Source organism: Hyla sarda, unplaced genomic scaffold (genome assembly GCF_029499605.1).
Source record: "Hyla sarda isolate aHylSar1 unplaced genomic scaffold, aHylSar1.hap1 scaffold_1721, whole genome shotgun sequence".
NCBI lineage: Eukaryota > Metazoa > Chordata > Amphibia > Anura > Hylidae > Hyla > Hyla sarda.
In genome coordinates this window covers 44,752-67,442 of record NW_026608362.1, presented here as the reverse complement: position 1 = coordinate 67,442, position 22,691 = coordinate 44,752, and the positions used below count along the sequence as shown (strand labels likewise).

The 22,691-nt window shown below is 46.1% G+C and overlaps 10 non-coding genes across 10 annotated transcripts; all 10 read left to right on the top strand.

The window, feature by feature from the left end:
* The first annotated feature begins 1,559 nt into the window (after window positions 1-1,559).
* Window positions 1,560-1,750, top strand: LOC130312706 (U2 spliceosomal RNA). Its single transcript, XR_008860799.1, has one exon. It is a non-coding gene; the product is annotated as a U2 spliceosomal RNA (small nuclear RNA).
* Window positions 1,751-3,836: 2,086 nt separating this feature from the next.
* Window positions 3,837-4,027, top strand: LOC130312705 (U2 spliceosomal RNA). Its single transcript, XR_008860798.1, has one exon. It is a non-coding gene; the product is annotated as a U2 spliceosomal RNA (small nuclear RNA).
* Window positions 4,028-6,137: 2,110 nt separating this feature from the next.
* LOC130312704 (U2 spliceosomal RNA) lies at window positions 6,138-6,328 on the top strand. The gene has a single exon (XR_008860797.1). It is a non-coding gene; the product is annotated as a U2 spliceosomal RNA (small nuclear RNA).
* Window positions 6,329-8,416: 2,088 nt separating this feature from the next.
* LOC130312717 (U2 spliceosomal RNA) lies at window positions 8,417-8,608 on the top strand. Its single transcript, XR_008860809.1, has one exon. It is a non-coding gene; the product is annotated as a U2 spliceosomal RNA (small nuclear RNA).
* Window positions 8,609-10,719: 2,111 nt separating this feature from the next.
* On the top strand, window positions 10,720-10,910 carry LOC130312703 (U2 spliceosomal RNA). The gene has a single exon (XR_008860796.1). It is a non-coding gene; the product is annotated as a U2 spliceosomal RNA (small nuclear RNA).
* A 2,072-nt stretch (window positions 10,911-12,982) lies between these two features.
* Window positions 12,983-13,173, top strand: LOC130312716 (U2 spliceosomal RNA). Its single transcript, XR_008860808.1, has one exon. It is a non-coding gene; the product is annotated as a U2 spliceosomal RNA (small nuclear RNA).
* Window positions 13,174-15,265: 2,092 nt separating this feature from the next.
* On the top strand, window positions 15,266-15,456 carry LOC130312712 (U2 spliceosomal RNA). Its single transcript, XR_008860805.1, has one exon. It is a non-coding gene; the product is annotated as a U2 spliceosomal RNA (small nuclear RNA).
* A 2,091-nt stretch (window positions 15,457-17,547) lies between these two features.
* Window positions 17,548-17,738, top strand: LOC130312702 (U2 spliceosomal RNA). The gene has a single exon (XR_008860795.1). It is a non-coding gene; the product is annotated as a U2 spliceosomal RNA (small nuclear RNA).
* A 2,099-nt stretch (window positions 17,739-19,837) lies between these two features.
* On the top strand, window positions 19,838-20,028 carry LOC130312701 (U2 spliceosomal RNA). Its single transcript, XR_008860794.1, has one exon. It is a non-coding gene; the product is annotated as a U2 spliceosomal RNA (small nuclear RNA).
* Window positions 20,029-22,117: 2,089 nt separating this feature from the next.
* On the top strand, window positions 22,118-22,308 carry LOC130312700 (U2 spliceosomal RNA). The gene has a single exon (XR_008860793.1). It is a non-coding gene; the product is annotated as a U2 spliceosomal RNA (small nuclear RNA).
* Window positions 22,309-22,691: the final 383 nt, after the last annotated feature.

The following is a 22,691-nucleotide window of genomic DNA, read 5'->3' as shown; positions in this document are numbered from 1 at the left end:
CTGTGGTATTGCAAAGGCAAAGACAAATGCTTCCAGCCATCCATTGCACTAATGGATTGGTCATCAGCTGGCTGTCTATGTCCCGCATCAATATAGACCAAAGTACAGAGGGTTAGGCTATGCTATTGTGCACCTACCTGATGCATCAGAAGGTGCGAGGCCCTTGCTAAATTCTGTGCACAGACTTTGAGATCTATGCTTTAGACTGTATCTAAACCTGCTCCAACATGGACTGACATTCTGGCCTACTTTCAGCCGATGCGACTTGTCTGTCGCTGAACAGTCGCTTTTTATGTATTCAGCACCTATGTATAATGTTGTAAAAATGCTCTAGAAGCTAAAGTCGCAGAAATGTCACACATATTTGGCCTGCAACTTTCTGTGCGACAAATTCAGACAGGAAAAATCAGTATAAATCCTTAGAAAATTATCCCCCAGTGTCTCCATCTGCTGGCGGTATTGAATAAGCATTGCTGCACTGATGGGGTATGCATTAGACGAAAAAAAAGAAGAAAAAGAAGAATAATACGCCCAGAAAAGAGGCGAAAAGGAGAAAAACGTAAAAAAACGTGAAAAAAAAGTAAGAGGAAGAGAAGGGAAAAAAAGGTGGAAATGGGTTTAAAAGTGATTTCGGCGGAGAAATATATATATATATATATATATATATATATATATATATATATATATGCGCACACACACACATAGATATAAACGTATTCTCCGTTGAGATATTGCAGCCGCTGCTGTGTCCAGGCCCAGGAGCCTTAGCACTGTGCTGTGATGTCACTCAATACCACTGACATCACTAGGTGTAAACAACATCTCTCCTTTGCTGTGTATGTGACTATGGAGCTGTTTGGTGATGTCGTCTATTACGGCCTTCATAGAAGCAACAGGAGATTGTTGCATCCATCTTGAACCCTCAGAACTACAGTGCTATGATGTCACTCACTTCCACAGGCCTTGCAGAGTGTAAACAACAACAACCCAGCTTTGTTGTGTATGTAACCATAGGGATTTGTGATGTCACCTAGAACCTTCACAGCAGCGACAGCTTTATGAGGAGCATCAGCACTGCTCTGCCTGAGCAGAACCATCACCGCCATAGGTTGTCAAATAACCCGGATTTAACCCACACAGGTAAGTCCAATGGGGTGCAGGCATGTCCTCTATGCTTACAGCTTCCCGTGGGTGTTGGTTTGATACCGTTTGGGGACAGCCAAGGAGGCATCTGCAGGCAACAAAGGTAGGTGTGTGCTTGTGTGTGTGTTTCCTATGCAGATCCTAAGCCCAGTGTCACATGCAAGTAGGAGGAGTAAGAAGGGTTCCTGGCAAATCCGGGTTATGGATTGCATTTAAAAAGGCCCCGTGGGAGTGCAATGGGCCCCTGTCTTGCTGCTTAGCAATAATGGTATGGGTTTAGGTTCTGCTGTGTGTACTGGTGGTTGACTGCCCCCCAGCCCAGAGTGTGCATGGAAAATTGTCTGGCAGCCTCCCTGACAGCAAGCAGTGATAGTGCCCATGAAGGGGACCTTGTTGGGCCCGCCCCTTTCACGGTTATCGCTTCTCGGCCTTTTGGCTAAGATCAAGTGTAGTATCTGTTCTTATCAGTTTAATATCTGATACGTCCCCTATCTGGGGACCATATATTAAATGGATTTTTGAGAACGGGGGCCGATTTCGAAGCTTGCTTCCGTCGCCCTATGCATTGACCCGATATGGCAGTATCTTCGGGTACAGTGCACCACCCCCTTACAGGGTTAAAAAGAAAGATTCCTACTTTCATTGCTACCTGCTTGCTGGCTAGCCAGCTAGCCAGCCCTGTGGGCCTTGCTGCTGCTGCAGCCAAAAAACAAAAGGTGGTGCTGCTGCTGCTTCTGCTGCTTCTGCTTGTGTCTGGCCCCTGTTGGAGCGTCCAGGCACAGGACTTCTGCTGCTGCTGACTAAATGGCCTCCTTAATTGGATCATTTGAGTAGCCAGCACACCTGTGCAGGTAGGGCATGACATGATAGGCAGCTGCCTTGATAGCGGGTGGGTGCTGAATGTTCCTAATTGACAAAATAAGATTAATGCTTATGAAGAAATATAAAATCTCATCCCTTCCCCAATATCGCGCCACACCCCTACCCCTTAATTCCCTGGTTGAACTTGATGGACATATGTCTTTTTTCGACCGTACTAACTATGTAACTATGTAACATAACATGGGGGGGGGGGAGGGTCTCCTGGCTGTTCACACAGGTGTGTCATTGCTGTACATTGACCATGCATTGCTTCTGTGGTATTGCAAAGGCAAAGACAAATGCTTCCAGCCATCCATTGCACTAATGGATTGGTCATCAGCTGGCTGTCTATGTCCCGCATCAATATAGACCAAAGTACAGAGGGTTAGGCTATGCTATTGTGCACCTACCTGATGCATCAGAAGGTGCGAGGCCCTTGCTAAATTCTGTGCACAGACTTTGAGATCTATGCTTTAGACTGTATCTAAACCTGCTCCAACATGGACTGACATTCTGGCCTACTTTCAGCCGATGCGACTTGTCTGTCGCTGAACAGTCGCTTTTTATGTATTCAGCACCTATGTATAATGTTGTAAAAATGCTCTAGAAGCTAAAGTCGCAGAAATGTCACACATATTTGGCCTGCAACTTTCTGTGCGACAAATTCAGACAGGAAAAATCAGTATAAATCCTTAGAAAATTATCCCCCAGTGTCTCCATCTGCTGGCGGTATTGAATAAGCATTGCTGCACTGATGGGGTATGCATTAGACGAAAAAAAAGAAGAAAAAGAAGAATAATACGCCCAGAAAAGAGGCGAAAAGGAGAAAAACGTAAAAAAACGTGAAAAAAAAGTAAGAGGAAGAGAAGGGAAAAAAAGGTGGAAATGGGTTTAAAAGTGATTTCGGCGGAGATATATATATATATATATATATATATATATATATATATATATATATATGCGCACACACACACATAGATATAAACGTATTCTCCGTTGAGATATTGCAGCCGCTGCTGTGTCCAGGCCCAGGAGCCTTAGCACTGTGCTGTGATGTCACTCAATACCACTGACATCACTAGGTGTAAACAACATCTCTCCTTTGCTGTGTATGTGACTATGGAGCTGTTTGGTGATGTCGTCTATTACGGCCTTCATAGAAGCAACAGGAGATTGTTGCATCCATCTTGAACCCTCAGAACTACAGTGCTATGATGTCACTCACTTCCACAGGCCTTGCAGAGTGTAAACAACAACAACCCAGCTTTGTTGTGTATGTAACCATAGGGATTTGTGATGTCACCTAGAACCTTCACAGCAGCGACAGCTTTATGAGGAGCATCAGCACTGCTCTGCCTGAGCAGAACCATCACCGCCATAGGTTGTCAAATAACCCGGATTTAACCCACACAGGTAAGTCCAATGGGGTGCAGGCATGTCCTCTATGCTTACAGCTTCCCGTGGGTGTTGGTTTGATACCGTTTGGGGACAGCCAAGGAGGCATCTGCAGGCAACAAAGGTAGGTGTGTGCTTGTGTGTGTGTTTCCTATGCAGATCCTAAGCCCAGTGTCACATGCAAGTAGGAGGAGTAAGAAGGGTTCCTGGCAAATCCGGGTTATGGATTGCATTTAAAAAGGCCCCGTGGGAGTGCAATGGGCCCCTGTCTTGCTGCTTAGCAATAATGGTATGGGTTTAGGTTCTGCTGTGTGTACTGGTGGTTGACTGCCCCCCAGCCCAGAGTGTGCATGGAAAATTGTCTGGCAGCCTCCCTGACAGCAAGCAGTGATAGTGCCCATGAAGGGGACCTTGTTGGGCCCGCCCCTTTCACGGTTATCGCTTCTCGGCCTTTTGGCTAAGATCAAGTGTAGTATCTGTTCTTATCAGTTTAATATCTGATACGTCCCCTATCTGGGGACCATATATTAAATGGATTTTTGAGAACGGGGGCCGATTTCGAAGCTTGCTTCCGTCGCCCTATGCATTGACCCGATATGGCAGTATCTTCGGGTACAGTGCACCACCCCCTTACAGGGTTAAAAAGAAAGATTCCTACTTTCATTGCTACCTGCTTGCTGGCTAGCCAGCTAGCCAGCCCTGTGGGCCTTGCTGCTGCTGCAGCCAAAAAACAAAAGGTGGTGCTGCTGCTGCTTCTGCTGCTTCTGCTTCTGCTTGTGTCTGGCCCCTGTTGGAGCGTCCAGGCACAGGACTTCTGCTGCTGCTGACTAAATGGCCTCCTTAATTGGATCATTTGAGTAGCCAGACACCTGTGCAGGTAGGGCATGACATGATAGGCAGCTGCCTTGATAGCGGTGTGGGTGCTGAATGTTCCTAATTGACAAAATAAGATTAATGCTTATGAAGAAATATAAAATCTCATCCCTTCCCCAATATCGCGCCACACCCCCTACCCCTTAATTCCCTGGTTGAACTTGATGGACCATATGTCTTTTTTCGACCGTACTAACTATGTAACTATGTAACATAACATGGGGGGGGGGGGGGGGGTCTCCTGGCTGTTCACACAGGTGTGTCATTGCTGTACATTGACCATGCATTGCTTCTGTGGTATTGCAAAGGCAAAGACAAATGCTTCCAGCCATCCATTGCACTAATGGATTGGTCATCAGCTGGCTGTCTATGTCCCGCATCAATATAGACCAAAGTACAGAGGGTTAGGCTATGCTATTGTGCACCTACCTGATGCATCAGAAGGTGCGAGGCCCTTGCTAAATTCTGTGCACAGACTTTGAGATCTATGCTTTAGACTGTATCTAAACCTGCTCCAACATGGACTGACATTCTGGCCTACTTTCAGCCGATGCGACTTGTCTGTCGCTGAACAGTCGCTTTTATTGTATTCAGCACCTATGTATAATGTTGTAAAAATGCTCTAGAAGCTAAAGTCGCAGAAATGTCACACATATTTGCCTGCAACTTTCTGTGCGACAAATTCAGACAGGAAAAATCAGTATAAATCCTTAGAAAATTATCCCCCAGTGTCTCCATCTGCTGGCGGTATTGAATAAGCATTGCTGCACTGATGGGGTATGCATTAGACGAAAAAAAAGAAGAAAAAGAAGAATAATACGCCCAGAAAAGAGGCGAAAAGGAGAAAAACGTAAAAAAACGTGAAAAAAAAGTAAGATTAAGAGAAGGGAAAAAAGGTGGAAATGGGTTTAAAAGTGATTTCGGCGGAGAAATTATATATATATATATATATATATATTTATATATATATATACTATATATATATATATATGCGCACACACACACATAGATATAAACGTATTCTCCGTTGAGATATTGCAGCCGCTGCTGTGTCCAGGCCCAGGAGCCTTAGCACTGTGCTGTGATGTCACTCAATACCACTGACATCACTAGGTGGGTAAACAACATCTCTCCTTTTGCTGTGTATGTGACTATGGAGCTGTTTGGTGATGTCGTCTATTACGGCCTTCATAGAAGCAACAGGAGATTGTTGCATCCATCTTGAACCCTCAGAACTACAGTGCTATGATGTCACTCACTTCCACAGGCCTTGCGAGTGTAAACAACAACAACCCCAGCTTTGTTGTGTATGTAACCAAAGGGATTTGTGATGTCACCTAGAACCTTCACAGCAGCGACAGCTTTATGAGGAGCATCAGCACTGCTCTGCCTGAGCAGAACCATCACCGCCATAGGTTGTCAAATAACCCGGATTTAACCCACACAGGTAAGTCCAATGGGGTGCAGGCATGTCCTCTATGCTTACAGCTTCCGTGGGTGTTGTTTGATACCGTTTGGGGACAGCCAAGGAGGCATCTGCAGGCAACAAAGGTAGGTGTGTGCTTGTGTGTGTGTTTCCTATGCAGATCCTAAGCCCAGTGTCACATGCAAGTAGGAGGAGTAAGAAGGGTTCCTGGCAAATCCGGGTTATGGATTGCATTTAAAAAGGCCCCGTGGGAGTGCAATGGGCCCCTGTCTTGCTGCTTAGCAATAATGGTATGGGTTTAGGTTCTGCTGTGTGTACTGGTGGTTGACTGCCCCCCAGCCCAGAGTGTGCATGGAAAATTGTCTGGCAGCCTCCCTGACAGCAAGCAGTGATAGTGCCCATGAAGGGGACCTTGTTGGGGCCCGCCCCTTTCACGGTTATCGCTTCTCGGCCTTTTGGCTAAGATCAAGTGTAGTATCTGTTCTTATCAGTTTAATATCTGATACGTCCCCTATCTGGGGACCATATATTAAATGGATTTTTGAGAACGGGGGCCGATTTCGAAGCTTGCTTCCGTCGCCCTATGCATTGACCCGATATGGCAGTATCTTCGGGTACAGTGCACCACCCCCTTACAGGGTTAAAAAGAAAGATTCCTACTTTCATTGCTACCTGCTTGCTGGCTAGCCAGCTAGCCAGCCCTGTGGGCCTTGCTGCTGCTGCAGCCAAAAAACAAAAGGTGGTGCTGCTGCTGCTTCTGCTGCTTCTGCTTCTGCTTGCGTCTGGCCCCTGTTGGAGCGTCAGGCACAGGACTTCTGCTGCTGCTGACTAAATGGCCTCCTTAATTGGATCATTTGAGTAGCCAGCACACCTGTGGCAGGTAGGGCATGACATGATAGGCAGCTGCCTTGATAGCGGGTGGGTGCTGAATGTTCCTAATTGACAAAATAAGATTAATGCTTATGAAGAAAATATAAAATCTCATCCCTTCCCCAATATCGCGCCACACCCCTACCCCTTAATTCCCTGGTTGAACTTGATGGACATATGTCTTTTTTCGACCGTACTAACTATGTAACTATGTAACATAACATGGGTGGGGGGGGGGGTCTCCTGGCTGTTCACACAGGTGTGTCATTGCTGTACATTGACCATGCATTGCTTCTGTGGTATTGCAAAGGCAAAGACAAATGCTTCCAGCCATCCATTGCACTAATGGATTGGTCATCAGCTGGCTGTCTATGTCCCGCATCAATATAGACCAAAGTACAGAGGGTTAGGCTATGCTATTGTGCACCTACCTGATGCATCAGAAGGTGCGAGGCCCTTGCTAAATTCTGTGCACAGACTTTGAGATCTATGCTTTAGACTGTATCTAAACCTGCTTCCAACATGGACTGACATTCTGGCCTACTTTCAGCCGATGCGACTTGTCTGTCGCTGAACAGTCGCTTTTTATGTATTCAGCACCTATGTATAATGTTGTAAAAATGCTCTAGAAGCTAAAGTCGCAGAAATGTCACACATATTTGGCCTGCAACTTTCTGTGCGACAAATTCAGACAGGAAAAATCAGTATAAATCCTTCGAAAATTATCCCCCAGTGTCTCCATCTGCTGGCGGTATTGAATAAGCAATTGCTGCACTGATGGGGTATGCATTAGACGAAAAAAAAGAAGAAAAAAGAAGAATAATACGCCCAGAAAAGAGGCGAAAAGGAGAAAAACGTAAAAAACGTGAAAAAAAGTAAGAGGAAGAGAAGGGAAAAAAAGGTGGAAATGGGTTTAAAAGTGATTTCGGCGGAGAAATATATATAATATATATATATATATATATATATATATGCGCACACACACACATAGATATAAACGTATTCTCCGTTGAGATATTGCAGCCGCTGCTGTGTCCAGGCCCAGGAGCCTTAGCACTGTGCTGTGATGTCACTCAATACCACTGACATCACTAGGTGTAAACAACATCTCTCCTTTGCTGTGTATGTGACTATGAGCTGTTTGGTGATGTCGTCTATTACGGCCTTCATAGAAGCAACAGGAGATTGTTGCATCCATCTTGAACCCTCAGAACTACAGTGCTATGATGTCACTCACTTCCACAGGCCTTGCAGAGTGTAAACAACAACAACACCAGCTTTGTTGTGTATGTAACCATAGGGATTTGTGATGTCACCTAGAACCTTCCACAGCAGCGACAGCTTTATGAGGAGCATCAGCACTGCTCTGCCTGGATCAGAACCATCACCGCCATAGGTTGTCAAATAACCCGGATTTAACACACACAGGTAAGTCCAATGGGGTGCAGGCATGTCCTCTATGCTTACAGCTTCCCGTGGGTGTTGTTTGATACCGTTTGGGGACAGCCAAGGAGGCATCTGCAGGCAACAAAGGTAGGTGTGTGCTTGTGTGTGTGTTTCCTATGCAGATCCTAAGCCCCAGTGTCACATGCAAGTAGGAGGAGTAAGAAGGGTTCCCTGGCAAATCCGGGTTATGGATTGCATTTAAAAAGGGCCCCGTGGGAGTGCAATGGGCCCCTGTCTTGCTGCTTAGCAATAATGGTATGGGTTTAGGTTCTGCTGTGTGTACTGGTGGTTGACTGCCCCCCAGCCCAGAGTGTGCATGGAAAATTGTCTGGCAGCCTCCCTGACAGCAAGCAGTGATAGTGCCATGAAGGGGGACCTTGTTGGGCCCGCCCCTTCACGGTTATAGCTCTCGGCTTTTGGCTAAGATCAAGTGTAGTATCTGTTCTTATCAGTTTAATATCTGATACGTCCCCTATCTGGGGACCATATATTAAATTGGATTTTTTGAGAACGGGGGCCGATTTCGAAGCTTGCTTCCGTCGCCCTATGCATTGACCCGATATGGCAGTATCTTCGGGTACAGGTGCACCACCCCCTTACAGGGTTAAAAAGAAAGATTCCTACTTTCATTGCTACCTGCTTGCTGGCTAGCCAGCTAGCCAGCCCTGTGGGACCTTGCTGCTGCTGCAGCCAAAAAACAAAAGGTGGTGCTGCTGCTGCTTCTGCTGCTTCTGCTTCTGCTTGTGTCTGGCACCCTGTTGGAGGTCAGGCACAGGACTTCTGCTGCTGCTGACTAAATGGCCTCCTTAATTGGATCATTTGAGTAGCCAGCACACCTGTGCAGGTAGGGGCATGACATGATAGGCAGCGCCTTGATAGAGCGGTGGGTGCTGAATGTTCCTATTGACAAAATAAGATTAATTTTATGAAGAATATATAAAATCTCATCCCTTCCCCAATATCGCGCCACACCCTACCCTTCCTGGTAACTTATTATGGTGACTTGATGGTCTTTGTTCTTTATCGACGTACTAACTATGTAACTATGTAACATAACATGGGGGGGGGGGGGGGGGGGGCTCTCCTGGCTGTTCACACAGGTGTGTCATTGCTGTACATTGACCATGCATTGCTTCTGTGGTATTGCAAAGGCAAAGACAAATGCTTCCAGCCATCCATTGCACTAATGGATTGGTCATCAGCTGGCTGTCTATGTCCCGCATCAATATAGACCAAAGTACAGAGGGTTAGGCTATGCTATTGTGCACCCTACCTGATGCATCAGAAGGTGCGAGGCCCTTGCTAAATTCTGTGCACAGACTTTGAGATCTATGCTTTAGACTGTATCTAAACCTGCCTCCAACATGGACTGACATTCTGGCCTACTTTCAGCCGATGCGACTTGTCTGTCGCTGAACAGTCGCTTTTTATGTATTCAGCACCTATGTATAATGTTGTAAAAATGCTCTAGAAGCTAAAGTCGCAGAAATGTCACACATATTTGGCCTGCAACTTTCTGTGCGACAAATTCAGACAGGAAAAATCAGTATAAATCCTTAGAAAATTATCCCCCAGTGTCTCCATCTGCTGGCGGTATTGAATAAGCATTGCTGCACTGATGGGGTATGCATTAGACGAAAAAAAAGAAGAAAAAGAAGAATAATACGCCCAGAAAAGAGGCGAAAAGGAGAAAAACGTAAAAAAACGTGAAAAAAAGTAAGAGGAAGAGAAGGGAAAAAAAGGTGGAAATGGGTTTAAAAGTGATTTCGGCGGAGAAATATATATATATATATATATATATATATATATATATATATATATATATATATGCGCACACACACACATAGATATAAACGTATTCTCCGTTGAGATATTGCAGCCGCTGCTGTGTCCAGGCCCAGGAGCCTTAGCACTGTGCTGTGATGTCACTCAATACCACTGACATCACTAGGTGTAAACAACATCTCTCCTTTGCTGTGTATGTGACTATGGAGCTGTTTTGGTGATGTCGTCTATTACGGCCTTCATAGAAGCAACAGGAGATTGTTGCATCCATCTTGAACCCTCAGAACTACAGTGCTATGATGTCACTCACTTCCACAGGCCTTGCAGAGTGTAAACAACAACAACCCAGCTTTGTTGTGTATGTAACCATAGGGATTTGTGATGTCACCTAGAACCTTCACAGCAGCGACAGCTTTATGAGGAGCATCAGCACTGCTCTGCCTGAGCAGAACCATCCACCGCCATAGGTTGTCAAATAACCCGGATTTAACCCACACAGGTAAGTCCAATGGGGTGCAGGCATGTCCTCTATGCTTACAGCTTCCCGTGGGTGTTGGTTTGATACCGTTTGGGGACAGCCAAGGAGGCATCTGCAGGCAACAAAGGTAGGTGTGTGCTTGTGTGTGTGTTTCCTATGCAGATCCTAAGCCCAGTGTCACATGCAAGTAGGAGGAGTAAGAAGGGTTCCTGGCAAATCCGGGTTATGGATTGCATTTAAAAAGGCCCCGTGGGAGTGCAATGGGCCCCTGTCTTGCTGCTTAGCAAATAATGGTATGGGTTTAGGTTCTGCTGTGTGTACTGGTGGTTGACTGCCCCCCAGCCCAGAGTGGTGCATGGAAAATTGTCTGGCAGCCTCCCTGACAGCAAGCAGTGATAGTGCCCATGAAGGGGACCTTGTTGGGCCCGCCCCTTTCACGGTTATCGCTTCTCGGCCTTTTGGCTAAGATCAAGTGTAGTATCTGTTCTTATCAGTTTAATATCTGATACGTCCCCTATCTGGGGACCATATATTAAATGGATTTTTGAGAACGGGGGCCGATTTCGAAGCTTGCTTCCGTCGCCCTATGCATTGACCCGATATGGCAGTATCTTCGGGTACAGTGCACCACCCCTTACAGGGTTAAAAAGAAAGATTCCTACTTTCATTGCTACCTGCTTGCTGGCTAGCCAGCTAGCCAGCCTGTGGGCCTTGCTGCTGCTGCAGCCAAAAAACAAAAGGTGGTGCTGCTGCTGCTTCTGCTTCTGCTTGTGTCTGGCCCCTGTTGGAGCGTCAGGCACAGGACTTCTGCTGCTGCTGACTAAATGGCCTCCTTAATTGGATCATTTGAGTAGCCAGCACACCTGTGCAGGTAGGGCATGACATGATAGGCAGCTGCCTTGATAGCGGGTGGGTGCTGAATGTTCCTAATTGACAAAATAAGATTAATGCTTATGAAGAAATATAAAATCTCATCCCTTCTCCAATATCGCGCCACACCCCTACCCCTTAATTCCCTGGTTGAACTTGATGGACATATGTCTTTTTTTGACCGTACTAACTATGTAACTATGTAACATAACATGGGGGGGTCTCCTGGCTGTTCACACAGGTGTGTCATTGCTGTACATTGACCATGCATTGCTTCTGTGGTATTGCAAAGGCAAAGACAAATGCTTCCAGCCATCCATTGCACTAATGGATTGGTCATCAGCTGGCTGTCTATGTCCCGCATCAATATAGACCAAAGTACATGAGGGTTAGGCTATGCTATTGTGCAACCTACCTGATGCATCAGAAGGTGCGAGGCCCTTGCTAAATTCTGTGCACAGACTTTGAGATCTATGCTTTAGACTGTATCTAAACCTGCTCCAACATGGACTGACATTCTGGCCTACTTTCAGCCGATGCGACTTGTCTGTCGCTGAACAGTCGCTTTTTATGTATTCAGCACCTATGTATAATGTTGTAAAAATGCTCTAGAAGCTAAAGTCGCAGAAATGTCACACATATTTGGCCTGCAACTTTCTGTGCGACAAATTCAGACAGGAAAAATCAGTATAAATCCTTAGAAAATTATCCCCCAGTGTCTCCATCTGCTGGCGGTATTGAATAAGCATTGCTGCACTGATGGGTATGCATTAGACGAAAAAAAGAAGAAAAAGAAGAATAATACGCCCAGAAAAGAGGCGAAAAGGAGAAAAACGTAAAAAAACGTGAAAAAAAAGTAAGAGGAAGAGAAGGGAAAAAAAGGTGGAAATGGGTTTAAAAGTGATTTCGGCGGAGAAATATATATATATATATATATATATATATATATATATATATGCGCACACACACACATAGATATAAACGTATTCTCCGTTGAGATATTGCAGCAGCCGGCTGCTGTGTCCAGGCCAGGAGCCTTAGCACTGTGCTGTGATGTCACTCAATACCACTGACATCACTAGGTGTAAACAACATCTCTCCTTTGCTGTGTATGTGACTATGGAGCTGTTTGGTGATGTCGTCTATTACGGCCTTCATAGAAGCAACAGGAGATTGTTGCATCCATCTTGAACCCTCAGAACTACAGTGCTATGATGTCACTCACTTCCACAGGCCTTGCAGAGTGTAAACAACAACAACCCAGCTTTGTTGTGTATGTAACCAAAGGGATTTGTGATGTCACCTAGAACCTTCACAGCAGGCGACAGCTTTATGAGGAGCATCAGCACTGCTCTGCCTGAGCAGAACCATCACCGCCATAGGTTGTCAAATAACCCGGATTTAACCCACACAGGTAAGTCCAATGGGGTGCAGGCATGTCCTCTATGCTTACAGCTTCCCGTGGGTGTTGGTTTGATACCGTTTGGGGGACCAGCCAAGGAGGCATCTGCAGGCAACAAAGGTAGGTGTGTGCTTGTGTGTGTGTTTCCTATGCAGATCCTAAGCCCAGTGTCACATGCAAGTAGGAGGAGTAAGAAGGGTTCCTGGCAAATCCGGGTTATGGATTGCATTTAAAAAGGCCCCGTGGGAGTGCAATGGGCCCCTGTCTTGCTGCTTAGCAATAATGGTATGGGTTTAGGTTCTGCTGTGTGTACTGGTGGTTGACTGCCCCCCAGCCCAGAGTGTGCATGGAAAATTGTCTGGCAGCCTCCCTGACAGCAAGCAGTGATAGTGCCCATGAAGGGGACCTTGTTGGGCCCGCCCCTTTCACGGTTATCGCTTCTCGGCCTTTTGGCTAAGATCAAGTGTAGTATCTGTTCTTATCAGTTTAATATCTGATACGTCCCCTATCTGGGGACCATATATTAAATGGATTTTTGAGAACGGGGGCCGATTTCGAAGCTTGCTTCCGTCGCCCTATGCATTGACCCGATATGGCAGTATCTTCAGGTACAGTGCACCACCCCCTTACAGGGTTAAAAAGAAAGATTCCTACTTTCATTGCTACCTGCTTGCTGGCTAGCCAGCTAGCCAGCCCTGTGGGCCTTGCTGCTGCTGCAGCCAAAAAACAAAAGGTGGTGCTGCTGCTGCTTCTGCTGCTTCTGCTTCTGCTTGTGTCTGGCCCCTGTTGGAGCGTCCAGGCACAGGACTTCTGCTGCTGCTGACTAAATGGCCTCCTTAATTGGATCATTTGAGTAGCCAGCACACCTGTGCAGGTAGGGCATGACATGATAGGCAGCTGCCTTGATAGCGGGTGGGTGCTGAATGTTCCCTAATTGACAAAATAAGATTAATGCTTATGAAGAAATATAAAATCTCATCCCTTCCCCAATATCGCGCCACACCCCTACCCCTTAATTCCCTGGTGAACGTGATGGACATATGTCTTTTTTCGACCGTACTAACTATGTAACTATGTAACATAACATGGGGGGGGGGGGGGGTCTCCTGCTGTTCACACAGGTGTGTCATTGCTGTACATTGACCATGCATTGCTTCTGTGGTATTGCAAAGGCAAAGACAAATGCTTCCAGCCATCCATTGCACTAATGGATTGGTCATCAGCTGGCTGTCTATGTCCCGCATCAATATAGACCAAAGTACAGAGGGTTAGGCTATGCTATTGTGCACCTACCTGATGCATCAGAAGGTGCAAGGCCCTTGCTAAATTCTGTGCACAGACTTTGAGATCTATGCTTTAGACTGTATCTAAACCTGCTCCAACATGGACTGACATTCTGGCCTACTTTCAGCCGATGCGACTTGTCTGTCGCTGAACAGTCGCTTTTTATGTATTCAGCACCTATGTATAATGTTGTAAAAATGCTCTAGAAGCTAAAGTCGCAGAAATGTCACACATATTTGGCCTGCAACTTTCTGTGCGACAAATTCAGACAGGAAAAATCAGTATAAATCCTTAGAAAATTATCCCCCAGTGTCTCCATCTGCTGGCGGTATTGAATAAGCATTGCTGCACTGATGGGTATGCATTAGACGAAAAAAAAGAAGAAAAAGAAGAATAATACGCCCAGAAAAGAGGCGAAAAGGAGAAAAACGTAAAAAAACGTGAAAAAAAAGTAAGAGGAAGAGAAGGGAAAAAAAGGTGGAAATGGGTTTAAAAGTGATTTCGGCGGAGAAATATATATATATATATATATATATATATATATATATATATATATATATGCGCACACACACACATAGATATAAACGTATTCTCCGTTGAGATATTGCAGCCGCTGCTGTGTCCAGGCCCAGGAGCCTTAGCACTGTGCTGTGATGTCACTCAATACCACTGACATCACTAGGTGTAAACAACATCTCTCCTTTGCTGTGTATGTGACTATGGAGCTGTTTGGTGATGTCGTCTATTACGGCCTTCATAGAAGCAACAGGAGATTGTTGCATCCATCTTGAACCCTCAGAACTACAGTGCTATGATGTCACTCACTTCCACAGGCCTTGCAGAGTGTAAACAACAACAACCCAGCTTTGTTGTGTATGTAACCAAAGGGATTTGTGATGTCACCTAGAACCTTCACAGCAGCGACAGCTTTATGAGGAGCATCAGCACTGCTCTGCCTGAGCAGAACCATCACCGCCATAGGTTGTCAAATAACCCGGATTTAACCCACACAGGTAAGTCCCAATGGGTGCAGGCATGTCCTCTATGCTTACAGCTTCCCGTGGGTGTTGGTTTGATACCGTTTGGGGACAGCCAAGGAGGCATCTGCAGGCAACAAAGGTAGGTGTGTGCTTGTGTGTGTGTTTCCTATGCAGATCCTAAGCCCAGTGTCACATGCAAGTAGGAGGAGTAAGAAGGGTTCCTGGCAAATCCGGGTTATGGATTGCATTTAAAAAGGCCCCGTGGGAGTGCAATGGGCCCCTGTCTTGCTGCTTAGCAATAATGGTATGGGTTTAGGTTCTGCTGTGTGTACTGGTGGTTGACTGCCCCCCAGCCCAGAGTGTGCATGGAAAATTGTCTGGCAGCCTCCCTGACAGCAAGCAGTGATAGTGCCCATGAAGGGGACCTTGTTGGGCCCGCCCCTTTCACGGTTATCGCTTCTCGGCCTTTTGGCTAAGATCAAGTGTAGTATCTGTTCTTATCAGTTTAATATCTGATACGTCCCCTATCTGGGGACCATATATTAAATGGATTTTTGAGAACGGGGGCCCGATTTGAAGCTTGCTTCCGTCGCCCTATGCATTGACCCGATATGGCAGTATCTTCGGGTACAGTGCACCACCCCCTTACAGGGTTAAAAAGAAAGATTCCTACTTTCATTGCTACCTGCTTGCTGGCTAGCCAGCTAGCCAGCCCTGTGGGCCTTGCTGCTGCTGCAGCCAAAAAACAAAAGGTGGTGCTGCTGCTGCTTCTGCTGCTTCTGCTTCTGCTTGTGTCTGGCCCCTGTTGGAGCGTCCAGGCACAGGACTTCTGCTGCTGCTGACTAAATGGCCTCCTTAATTGGATCATTTGAGTAGCCAGCACACCTGTGCAGGTAGGGCATGACATGATAGGCAGCTGCCTTGATAGCGGGTGGGTGCTGAATGTTCCTAATTGACAAAATAAGATTAATGCTTATGAAGAAATATAAAATCTCATCCCTTCCCCAATATCGCGCCACACCCCTACCCCTTAATTCCCTGGTTGAACGTGATGGACAATATGTCTTTTTTCGACCGTACTAACTATGTAACTATGTAACATAACATGGGGGGGGGGGGGGGGGTCTCCTGGCTGTTCACACAGGTGTGTCATTGCTGTACATTGACCATGCATTGCTTCTGTGGTATTGCAAAGGCAAAGGACAAATGCTTCCAGCCATCCATTGCACTAATGGATTGGTCATCAGCTGGCTGTCTATGTCCCGCATCAATATAGACCAAAGTACAGAGGGTTAGGCTATGCTATTGTGCACCTACCTGATGCATCAGAAGGTGCGAGGCCCTTGCTAAATTCTGTGCACAGACTTTGAGATCTATGCTTTAGACTGTATCTAAACCTGCTCCAACATGGACTGACATTCTGGCCTACTTTCAGCCGATGCGACTTGTCTGTCGCTGAACAGTCGCTTTTATGTATTCAGCACCTATGTATAATGTTGTAAAAATGCTCTAGAAGCTAAAGTCGCAGAAATGTCACACATATTTGGCCTGCAACTTTCTGTGCGACAAATTCAGACAGGAAAAATCAGTATAAATCCTTAGAAAATTATCCCCCAGTGTCTCCATCTGCTGGCGGTATTGAATAAGCATTGCTGCACTGATGGGGTATGCATTAGACGAAAAAAAAGAAGAAAAAGAAGAATAATACGCCCAGAAAAGAGGCGAAAAGGAGAAAAACGTAAAAAAACGTGAAAAAAAAGTAAGAGGAAGAGAAGGGAAAAAAGGTGGAAATGGGTTTAAAAGTGATTTCGGCGGAGAAATATATATATATATATATATATATATATATATATATATATATATTATGCGCACACACACACATAGATATAAACGTATTCTCCGTTGAGATATTGCAGCCGCTGCTGTGTCCAGGCCCAGGAGCCTTAGCACTGTGCTGTGATGTCACTCAATACCACTGACATCACTAGGTGTAAACAACATCTCTCCTTTGCTGTGTATGTGACTATGGAGCTGTTTGTGATGTCGTCTATTACGGCCTTCATAGAAGCAACAGGAGATTGTTGCATCCATCTTGAACCCTCAGAACTACAGTGCTATGATGTCACTCACTTCCACAGGCCTTGCAGAGTGTAAACAACAACAACCCAGCTTTGTTGTGTATGTAACCAAAGGGATTTGTGATGTCACCTAGAACCTTCACAGCAGCGACAGCTTTATGAGGAGCATCAGCACTGCTCTGCCTGAGCAGAACCATCACCGCCATAGGTTGTCAAATAACCCGGATTTAACCACACAGGTAAGTCCAATGGGGTGCAGGCATGTCCTCTATGCTTACAGCTTCCCGTGGGTGTTGGTTTGATACCGTTTGGGGACAGCCAAGGAGGCATCTGCAGGCAACAAAGGTAGGTGTGTGCTTGTGTGTGTGTTTCCTATGCAGATCCTAAGCCCAGTGTCACATGCAAGTAGGAGGAGTAAGAAGGGTTCCTGGCAAATCCGGGTTATGGATTGCATTTAAAAAGGCCCCGTGGGAGTGCAATGGGCCCCTGTCTTGCTGCTTAGCAATAATGGTATGGGTTTAGGTTCTGCTGTGTGTACTGGTGGTTGACTGCCCCCCAGCCCAGAGTGTGTGGAAAATTGTCTGGCAGCCTCCCTGACAGCAAGCAGTGATAGTGCCCATGAAGGGGACCTTGTTGGGCCCGCCCCTTTCACGGTTATCGCTTCTCGGCCTTTTGGCTAAGATCAAGTGTAGTATCTGTTCTTATCAGTTTAATATCTGATACGTCCCCTATCTGGGGACCATATATTAAATGGATTTTTGAGAACGGGGGCCGATTTCGAAGCTTGCTTCCGTCGCCCTATGCATTGACCCGATATGGCAGTATCTTCGGGTACAGTGCACCACCCCCTTACAGGGTTAAAAAGAAAGATTCCTACTTTCATTGCTACCTGCTTGCTGGCTAGCCAGCTAGCCAGCCCTGTGGGCCTTGCTGCTGCTGCAGCCAAAAAACAAAAGGTGGTGCTGCTGCTGCTTCTGCTGCTTCTGCTTCTGCTTGTGTCTGGCCCCTGTTGGAGCGTCCAGGCACAGGACTTCTGCTGCTGCTGACTAAATGGCCTCCTTAATTGGATCATTTGAGTAGCCAGCACACCTGTGCAGGTAGGGCATGACATGATAGGCAGCTGCCTTGATAGCGGGTGGGTGCTGAATGTTCCTAATTGACAAAATAAGATTAATGCTTATGAAGAAATATAAAATCTCATCCCTTCCCCAATATCGCGCCACACCCCTACCCCTTAATTCCCTGGTTGAACGTGATGGACATATGTCTTTTTTCGACCGTACTAACTATGTAACTATGTAACATAACATGGGGGGGGGGGGGGGGGGTCTCCTGGCTGTTCACACAGGTGTGTCATTGCTGTACATTGACCATGCATTGCTTCTGTGGTATTGCAAAGGCAAAGACAAATGCTTCCAGCCATCCATTGCACTAATGGATTGGTCATCAGCTGGCTGTCTATGTCCCGCATCAATATAGACCAAAGTACAGAGGGTTAGGCTATGCTATTGTGCACCTACCTGATGCATCAGAAGGTGCGAGGCCCTTGCTAAATTCTGTGCACAGACTTTGAGATCTATGCTTTAGACTGTATCTAAACCTGCTCCAACATGGACTGACATTCTGGCCTACTTTCAGCCGATGCGACTTGTCTGTCGCTGAACAGTCGCTTTTTATGTATTCAGCACCTATGTATAATGTTGTAAAAATGCTCTAGAAGCTAAAGTCGCAGAAATGTCACACATATTTGGCCTGCAACTTTCTGTGCGACAAATTCAGACAGGAAAAATCAGTATAAATCCTTAGAAAATTATCCCCCAGTGTCTCCATCTGCTGGCGGTATTGAATAAGCATTGCTGCACTGATGGGGTATGCATTAGACGAAAAAAAAGAAGAAAAAGAAGAATAATACGCCCAGAAAAGAGGCGAAAAGGAGAAAAACGTAAAAAAACGTGAAAAAAAAGTAAGAGGAAGAGAAGGGAAAAAAAGGTGGAAATGGGTTTAAAAGTGATTTCGGCGGAGAAATATATATATATATATATATATATATATATATATATATATATATATATATGCGCACACACACACATAGATATAAACGTATTCTCCGTTGAGATATTGCAGCCGCTGCTGTGTCCAGGCCCAGGAGCCTTAGCACTGTGCTGTGATGTCACTCAATACCACTGACATCACTAGGTGTAAACAACATCTCTCCTTTGCTGTGTATGTGACTATGGAGCTGTTTGGTGATGTCGTCTATTACGGCCTTCATAGAAGCAACAGGAGATTGTTGCATCCATCTTGAACCCTCAGAACTACAGTGCTATGATGTCACTCACTTCCACAGGCCTTGCAGAGTGTAAACAACAACAACCCAGCTTTGTTGTGTATGTAACCAAAGGGATTTGTGATGTCACCTAGAACCTTCACAGCAGCGACAGCTTTATGAGGAGCATCAGCACTGCTCTGCCTGAGCAGAACCATCACCGCCATAGGTTGTCAAATAACCCGGATTTAACCCACACAGGTAAGTCCAATGGGGTGCAGGCATGTCCTCTATGCTTACAGCTTCCCGTGGGTGTTGGTTTGATACCGTTTGGGGACAGCCAAGGAGGCATCTGCAGGCAACAAAGGTAGGTGTGTGCTTGTGTGTGTGTTTCCTATGCAGATCCTAAGCCCAGTGTCACATGCAAGTAGGAGGAGTAAGAAGGGTTCCTGGCAAATCCGGGTTATGGATTGCATTTAAAAAGGCCCCGTGGGAGTGCAATGGGCCCCTGTCTTGCTGCTTAGCAATAATGGTATGGGTTTAGGTTCTGCTGTGTGTACTGGTGGTTGACTGCCCCCCAGCCCAGAGTGTGCATGGAAAATTGTCTGGCAGCCTCCCTGACAGCAAGCAGTGATAGTGCCCATGAAGGGGACCTTGTTGGGCCCGCCCCTTTCACGGTTATCGCTTCTCGGCCTTTTGGCTAAGATCAAGTGTAGTATCTGTTCTTATCAGTTTAATATCTGATACGTCCCCTATCTGGGGACCATATATTAAATGGATTTTTGAGAACGGGGGCCGATTTCGAAGCTTGCTTCCGTCGCCCTATGCATTGACCCGATATGGCAGTATCTTCGGGTACAGTGCACCACCCCCTTACAGGGTTAAAAAGAAAGATTCCTACTTTCATTGCTACCTGCTTGCTGGCTAGCCAGCTAGCCAGCCCTGTGGGCCTTGCTGCTGCTGCAGCCAAAAAACAAAAGGTGGTGCTGCTGCTGCTTCTGCTGCTTCTGCTTCTGCTTGTGTCTGGCCCCTGTTGGAGCGTCCAGGCACAGGACTTCTGCTGCTGCTGACTAAATGGCCTCCTTAATTGGATCATTTGAGTAGCCAGCACACCTGTGCAGGTAGGGCATGACATGATAGGCAGCTGCCTTGATAGCGGGTGGGTGCTGAATGTTCCTAATTGACAAAATAAGATTAATGCTTATGAAGAAATATAAAATCTCATCCCTTCCCCAATATCGCGCCACACCCCTACCCCTTAATTCCCTGGTTGAACGTGATGGACATATGTCTTTTTTCGACCGTACTAACTATGTAACTATGTAACATAACATGGGGGGGGGGGGGGGGTCTCCTGGCTGTTCACACAGGTGTGTCATTGCTGTACATTGACCATGCATTGCTTCTGTGGTATTGCAAAGGCAAAGACAAATGCTTCCAGCCATCCATTGCACTAATGGATTGGTCATCAGCTGGCTGTCTATGTCCCGCATCAATATAGACCAAAGTACAGAGGGTTAGGCTATGCTATTGTGCACCTACCTGATGCATCAGAAGGTGCGAGGCCCTTGCTAAATTCTGTGCACAGACTTTGAGATCTATGCTTTAGACTGTATCTAAACCTGCTCCAACATGGACTGACATTCTGGCCTACTTTCAGCCGATGCGACTTGTCTGTCGCTGAACAGTCGCTTTTTATGTATTCAGCACCTATGTATAATGTTGTAAAAATGCTCTAGAAGCTAAAGTCGCAGAAATGTCACACATATTTGGCCTGCAACTTTCTGTGCGACAAATTCAGACAGGAAAAATCAGTATAAATCCTTAGAAAATTATCCCCCAGTGTCTCCATCTGCTGGCGGTATTGAATAAGCATTGCTGCACTGATGGGGTATGCATTAGACGAAAAAAAAGAAGAAAAAGAAGAATAATACGCCCAGAAAAGAGGCGAAAAGGAGAAAAACGTAAAAAAACGTGAAAAAAAAGTAAGAGGAAGAGAAGGGAAAAAAAGGTGGAAATGGGTTTAAAAGTGATTTCGGCGGAGAAATATATATATATATATATATATATATATATATATATATATATGCGCACACACACACATAGATATAAACGTATTCTCCGTTGAGATATTGCAGCCGCTGCTGTGTCCAGGCCCAGGAGCCTTAGCACTGTGCTGTGATGTCACTCAATACCACTGACATCACTAGGTGTAAACAACATCTCTCCTTTGCTGTGTATGTGACTATGGAGCTGTTTGGTGATGTCGTCTATTACGGCCTTCATAGAAGCAACAGGAGATTGTTGCATCCATCTTGAACCCTCAGAACTACAGTGCTATGATGTCACTCACTTCCACAGGCCTTGCAGAGTGTAAACAACAACAACCCAGCTTTGTTGTGTATGTAACCAAAGGGATTTGTGATGTCACCTAGAACCTTCACAGCAGCGACAGCTTTATGAGGAGCATCAGCACTGCTCTGCCTGAGCAGAACCATCACCGCCATAGGTTGTCAAATAACCCGGATTTAACCCACACAGGTAAGTCCAATGGGGTGCAGGCATGTCCTCTATGCTTACAGCTTCCCGTGGGTGTTGGTTTGATACCGTTTGGGGACAGCCAAGGAGGCATCTGCAGGCAACAAAGGTAGGTGTGTGCTTGTGTGTGTGTTTCCTATGCAGATCCTAAGCCCAGTGTCACATGCAAGTAGGAGGAGTAAGAAGGGTTCCTGGCAAATCCGGGTTATGGATTGCATTTAAAAAGGCCCCGTGGGAGTGCAATGGGCCCCTGTCTTGCTGCTTAGCAATAATGGTATGGGTTTAGGTTCTGCTGTGTGTACTGGTGGTTGACTGCCCCCCAGCCCAGAGTGTGCATGGAAAATTGTCTGGCAGCCTCCCTGACAGCAAGCAGTGATAGTGCCCATGAAGGGGACCTTGTTGGGCCCGCCCCTTTCACGGTTATCGCTTCTCGGCCTTTTGGCTAAGATCAAGTGTAGTATCTGTTCTTATCAGTTTAATATCTGATACGTCCCCTATCTGGGGACCATATATTAAATGGATTTTTGAGAACGGGGGCCGATTTCGAAGCTTGCTTCCGTCGCCCTATGCATTGACCCGATATGGCAGTATCTTCGGGTACAGTGCACCACCCCCTTACAGGGTTAAAAAGAAAGATTCCTACTTTAATTGCTACCTGCTTGCTGGCTAGCCAGCTAGCCAGCCCTGTGGGCCTTGCTGCTGCTGCAGCCAAAAAACAAAAGGTGGTGCTGCTGCTGCTTCTGCTGCTTCTGCTTCTGCTTGTGTCTGGCCCCTGTTGGAGCGTCCAGGCACAGGACTTCTGCTGCTGCTGACTAAATGGCCTCCTTAATTGGATCATTTGAGTAGCCAGCACACCTGTGCAGGTAGGGCATGACATGATAGGCAGCTGCCTTGATAGCGGGTGGGTGCTGAATGTTCCTAATTGACAAAATAAGATTAATGCTTATGAAGAAATATAAAATCTCATCCCTTCCCCAATATCGCGCCACACCCCTA